This window comes from Carcharodon carcharias, chromosome 14 (genome assembly GCF_017639515.1).
Source record: "Carcharodon carcharias isolate sCarCar2 chromosome 14, sCarCar2.pri, whole genome shotgun sequence".
NCBI lineage: Eukaryota > Metazoa > Chordata > Chondrichthyes > Lamniformes > Lamnidae > Carcharodon > Carcharodon carcharias.
Window position 1 is genome coordinate 49,388,669 of NC_054480.1, and position 6,637 is coordinate 49,395,305.

General features: G+C 42.8%; 1 long non-coding RNA gene across 1 annotated transcript; it reads right to left on the reverse strand.

Moving 5' to 3' along the window:
- Positions 1-2,496: 2,496 nt before the first annotated feature.
- Positions 2,497-5,397, reverse strand: LOC121287442. The gene is made up of 3 exons (XR_005945190.1): positions 5,082-5,397; positions 2,925-2,995; positions 2,497-2,794 (listed from the first exon to the last, which is right to left on the reverse strand). It is a non-coding gene; the product is annotated as an uncharacterized LOC121287442 (long non-coding RNA).
- Positions 5,398-6,637: the final 1,240 nt, after the last annotated feature.

Sequence of the window (6,637 nt, forward strand, 5' to 3'; positions counted from 1 at the left end):
TCTGTTTTGCTTTTGGCAAAAAATAAATCAATAAATCAAATGTATTTTTTTGTCAGGTCCATCATGCTGAATAAGAATTACAGGCTACTGAGTGAGCAGGATTTCTCTATTCCACAACAACACAGTTCACATATGATAAGCTTAACACCAGGTTTGACAGTGAACCAGATGCCAGATTGATTGAAGATGCCACCCCCCTCCACCACCCCCCCCCCCCCCCCCCCCCCCCCCACCTCCTGGTGGCATTCTGCAGGGATCGTTCCCTGCGGGACACCCTGGTCTACTCCATCACCCCCTACACCTCAACCCCCTCCCACGGCACCCAACTACTCACCATCCCGACGTGGCTACTCACCCCCTGACCTGACTAGCCAATTCCCGACCCGACTAACCCCTGATTACCCACCATGCTGACCTGACTACTCTACCTCAACCCAAATACCTCTGCCCCGACCCTTCTGCTTTTTCTGTGCTGCCCAAAGAACTCCACAAAGTGCTGTCAAATTGCAATATGGCCAGTATTTAAATCTAACAAAGACCAGATAGGATCATCCTCCGCCATTTCCGCCAATTCCAGCATGATGCCACCACCAAACACATCTTCCCTTAACCCCCACCCACCCTGGCCACCAGCAGCATTCCGCAGGGATCGTTTCCTCTGGGACATCCTGGTCCACTCCTCCATCACCCCTACACCTCAACCTCCTCCCATGGCACCTTCCCAAGCAACCACATAAGGTGCAACACCTGCCCCTTTACATCCCCTCTCCTCACCGTCCAAGGGCCCAAACACTCCTTTCAAGTGAAGCAGCATTTCACTTGCACTTCCCTCAATTTAGTCTACTGCATTCGTTACTCCCAATGCGATTTCCTCTATACTGGAGAGACCAAATGCAGACTGGGTGACTGCTTTGCAGAACACCTTTGGTCTGTCTGCAAGCATTACCCAGACTTTCCTGTCGCTTGCCATTTCAACAATCCACCCTCCTCTCATGTCCACATGTGCGTCCTTGGCCTGCTGCATTGTTCCAGTGAAGCTCAAAGCAAACTGGAGGAACAGCACCTCATCGTCCGACTCGGCACTTTACAGCCTTCCGGACTGAATATTGATTTCAACAACTTTAGATCATGAACTCTCTCCTCCATCCCCACCCCCTTTCTGATCCCCCTTTTTTCCAATAATTTATATAGATTTTCCTTTCCCCATCTATTTCCATTATTTTTAAATGTATTTCCATCCATTATTTTATCTCTACCTTTTAGCCTATTTCAATCCCTTCCCCCCACCCCACCCCCACTAGGGCTAGCTGTACCTTGCTAGTCCTGCTTTCTACCCTTAATGTCACCTATTAGCACATTTCTTAGCTAATATCACCACCGCCAACATCTCTTTGTCCTTTTGTCTATGACACCTTTTGGCAATCTCCACCTATCACTGGCCCTCTATCCAGCTCTACTTGTCCTAACCCCACTTAAATTTATATTTCACCTCTCTTCTATTTTTCCTTAGTTCTGTTGAAGAGTCATATGGACTCGAAACATTAACTGTATTCCTCTCCGCAGATGCTGTCAGACTTGCTGAGTTTTTCCAGGTATTTTTATTTTTGTTTTTGTGTTGCAGGTGATAAGTACGCCTGGCATGTGTGAGTGGTGCCATGGGCAGGATGAGAACAATGAAGGTGCGTGTAAGAGTGAATGGTGATGTCCCTTGAACTGGCAGTGGGTGAGGTCCCTGTGGGTGTGTGATGTGTTTGTGAATGTGTGAGTTGTGAGTGATGAGAAGAGTGACTTACCCTGGCGGAACAGAGGAGATCATTCATCCTCTTTTGCTGCCCTCTTTTGGAGGGTGTTGGCGCTGACCACCACAGCCACTGCCCCCCCATGCTAGATTTCTCACCTTGGATGAGGTTCTTTGCCCAGAGTGGGTTAGAGGACATAGTGGCAGGCCTCCACTGAATCCAGTAGGCACTTGGGGGAGCCATCGCTAAATTAGGGGGCAACGTGCTTTCTCCCTTTGGCAGCCATCAGTTCCCAGCAGCTTCCTATCACTTGAAGATTTCTAGATCTGTGCAGGGGCAGCCTTTAAATATGGTGCCCAGTTTACTGAAGGCTTGAGGTCATGGCAAGGTAGGGGAATCAGAGGCCACCCCGCCAGTGACCTGACGTTAAACCCGTGCTTCTCAATTTTTTAAACAACGCGGTGCACAATATGGCAGGAGAAGCCTCCATTGCCATTGATGAGTCACATGCCCCACCCAATATTGGACTTTGCTGATTTCTGGGACCATTCCATCCTATATTTACAATGGAGTATTTCATATTTTTCTAGAATTTGCTGTCATATTTCTTTCATGAGCAGGTCTAGCCACATCCCAATGACTTCGGCACTACAAAACAAACAGCAACATCCATTTTTCCAGATAGTCTGCAATAGAATTTGAAATCGGTGACATTGAGACTGCATATTTATTCAAGTATCAATGCGATTTAGATCTCTGTGAATCTAAACTAATGTGTTCCATTGCTATGAAATCACAATTTATTAAGTAAATATAACAACAGCCAGTTTTCATTTATGGAGATACATAACTACGGCACATTTAAAGGATTGCCATCTGCATGGAAAAGTGGGAAATTTTTCTTTGTTTGCGAAAAGCATGATACATTGGGCTGGATTTTCTGCATCTGCCTGCTGTCGCGTTCTTCCTGTCCCATCACAAGTCAATGGGCTTCTGGCTGAGGCACCGCCTTGCCTGCAGCTGGTCCCACCTTTGACAGGGCTGGAAAATCCCAACTAAAGATCAAAACGACATGATTGAGATTGAATGATTTCCACGTGAAAACATTATGATGTAAATTATTTTTCTCAGCAAAAAGGAAACCTTTTGTCTCCAAGGTCTCCCTTCCCCTTCTCCATTCCTCACCTATAGGTAATATTTGCCTAATGGGATAAAGTTCCATTGCTTCCAGTTACCATTTGTTGGCATCCTTCCATCTATGAGAGATGATAAACATACAGTAAACAATTCATTTAAGTAGTGGTGGTGGGGGGAGGGGGTGGTTGGGGGTTGCTGTGGGGGGGTTGTTGGGGGGTGGTGGGGTTGGTGTTGCGGAGGAGTCTTCAATAGGCCACACCTTTCCAGATGGCTGTGAAGGCCAATCCTTGAGAGGCAAGTTCTGCCACAAGCACCACCCATGAACCTGCCAAGTGACGTTGTGGGTTGCTGTTTTCGGCGTTGGCACCTATTGCCCATCTGCGTTAGTCACAGAAGTCATCGCCATTTCCCTCTTTCACCAGCTAGTGACTCCCAGGTACAATAGTTGATGTTTAGGGCCTTCATCTCATGCTGGCAAGCATCCATGAAGTGGAGCCTTTGGCACCTCACTTGGGCATCTGGTACCTGCTACCTCACCACACAGAATGTCCTTGGATATATGATCGTCTTCCATCCTGTGGACGTGCCAAATCCACCAAAGCCGCCTCTGTTTGATTAGTGCCAACACACTTGGGTGCTCTGCCTTTGAGAGGTCTACCACATTTGTGATTTTGTCCTCCCAGAACATACCCACAATGCACCACAGGCAGTGAGGTTGGAAATTATTGAACTTCTTGGTAGCTCTTGGCATGAATCACAGCCAGACAGCAAGGTGCTGAGGATACAGGCCTTACAAACCACCAGATTGGTCCTGAGGGTCAGTTTTGTGTTATCCCATATACCTTTTGTGAGTGAGCCAAAGGTATCTAGTCACTCTACATATCTTGAAACAAGCAGGCTCTCTGACATGAGGACATCACAGTTAAACAAAATCATGTTGCTCATTCACTGTCCACACATGCGCAGTTCCATTAGAGGTTATTGTATAGGAGCAGGGACCCCAATAACTTTTCTGTGTCTAATCTAAGATCCTATTGTAGCACATGTATTTCTATGGACTGTAAGGGAAGTCTAAAGAAAGAAAGGCATCGTATTCAGAATAGTGGGGACTGAAAATAAAAGTTTAAATGAACACTTTTCATACATGCAGTCGGCTTTAAAATTTTACCCTGCAACATACACTTCTTAATGTTGTCTGCTGCTCAGTGCATATACCTATTTTTTTCAAAGACCCAGTATAATTTAAGTTAATGAAAATAATTGGAAAGTTATAGATTTGTCATAGTTGATAGCAAATATAAAAACATTGCATATGCAAGGTGATTCATGAGGCTAATGTGCTGACATAGAGATATCGTTTTTATGTTGAACAAGAGGATTAATAGTCCTTATCATTTACAAAAGTTAGTAAAATCGAGGATGACAAAGTGTTTAAGTAGGTTAAAGGAAAAAACAGCCAATCAACAATACATCTGTAATAATAATCCTCTAATGCACCATACATACCTAATGAAGCATTTAACTAAAAAGCTAATTTGTCCAACTGTTCAGTGTGCAATACTTAAGCAATGAAAATTTAAAAATGTCCATTTCCCCACAATGGACTACATTTTTTTGGTCACCTGTTTAATGTCAGGGCACATATATCGATCCAAAAAATAAATGATCCAGTCACCTCTTTTCTGTTTTAACTGCAATTCTTATCTTAAGATTAAGTTGCACCTGAAGCAGGGAAACAGCTGTATACGTTTAGCGAAGAAGCTGTGTCTGTGATACAAATCAAATGCTGCATACTTTGTCTCCTGCATCATTTTGAGGTGGGGTGGTGATGCTGAGTCCCTGTAATAAATAGGATTACTATACAGAGAAAAAAAAGATGCTTAAATTAAGCGAGTAGATAAGACTGGAGAAATTGCTTGCTTCACTCTCTGCTCCTTTGTTATGTTCACTTACATCAGATCTAATTTAGGAGTTCAATATTTACCTTACAATTGCCTTGTTCCCCAACAACTAAAAATCCTGCACAGATTCTTCATGATCAGCCTTTAACAAGGTTTTAATAAGCAAAAAGCTGACTTAAAAAAAACTCCTATGAATTTTCATGCATGTATTCGACTGAAATAGTAATTAGAAAATTATTTAATTAGAAATAGAAGGAAAATAAGACCAACTGCGATTAATTAAGTTTAAAAAGGACAGACATACTCCCTTAAAGAAAACCAATCTGGCATCATCCTGTGGAGAAATCCCACGATCTTGTCTGCCACCAAAGGCTTAGCTTATCTAAAAGTGTCCACTGTTTAAAATAAACAGTGAAAAATTGAACTTCATGTAATTTGTGCAGGATCTGTAGTTTATCTTGAGCATTTCCAGTTTTCAAAAGGATGTTACTGGCATCTTAGAACATTTCTGTTTCACATTTCGTTTCGATTATATCTCCACAGATGTCGGTCTGATGTATGGTTTTCAGACTATGCTGTAGCTCTGCTTTTTTTCCCCTGTATTTTCTCCCCTCTCCTTCTGAAGGCAGTGACTCATGCTAAAGATTCACAGGCACTGGCAGCTCTGCACTGTCATTCCCAAGTGGTAGCTCCTTATTCATGAGCTTGTGCAATTATTTTTTTTAACCAGGCAAATAAGTGCACGTGCATCTATCATACCACATGGAGAAAGATGTACTTTCTCCCATTATCTCAGAGACAATAGAAGCATGTGCAAGTAAAAACAGAAAATGCTGGATAAACTCAGTATGTTTGGCAGCATCAGTGGGGAGAGAAACAGATTTAAGGTTTTCAGTCCAAAATGACTCTTCTTCAGGCTTGGGATATATTATTGTTTAGTAAGATCAATAAAATGAAAAACAAAAACTCTAATTCAATTTTTCTAAAACATTTATATATACGTGTATGTATATATATACATATGTATAGATAGAGAGAAAGGGGCAAAATACTGTCATCAATATATCAAAATGGCCCAAAGGCTCAGCTGAAGCTTCATTTACAAATACACTTGAATCCCCAAATTAAATTTGTATTGAAGGAAAGTCTGAAGCACACACTCAGGATACAGACAACAGATGTGACCGTGGGAGTGCTGCTTACGAATGATACACAGCAGAGTTGGGCTGTAAGATGCTGAACTGTGCTACACATGGCAGGGAATATGATAAGACTCCAGGTCAAATAACTGAGCAGCTTGTGAGCCGTAGAAAGCTCTATGGGGGCAATTTTCATCTGCCCGCTGCCCTGGTAATGCTGAAAATTACCAGCATAAGACTAAAGATGCCTGAGGCCCACCTAACAGGATTTTTGAGCGTGCTTCAAAAGTGGTAGCCAAAACTTCAAATCAAAACAGATGGGAATGTTATTTAAATACTTAAATTGGGCTCTTATGCTTATTGTAGGGACCCCAAAGCAAATTTCGCTTACCAATGGCCAAAACGTGCCAAACATGGAGTTGCACCTTAAAGGAACCACTGCAGGACACTCTGAAAACCAAGCAAAAAACCTCTGTGCTACTGGCAGCTTGCCTATTAAATACAAATAAGGCTTGATAGTGAAAGGGACTCAGGCCTTTGGCTATTGCCATCAGGCAGATAATCATTCCACCCACCACCTGCCTAATGTGTCCTTTATAGTTGGACGCTATGTGCTTAGTTCATATTAGCTGAAGGTGGATGATATATCAAGTGGATATATAGTTCAGCTTGTAAATTTATTAGTGGGTGCTTTTATTTTTAAGCGGCCAAAGCTTCAGTC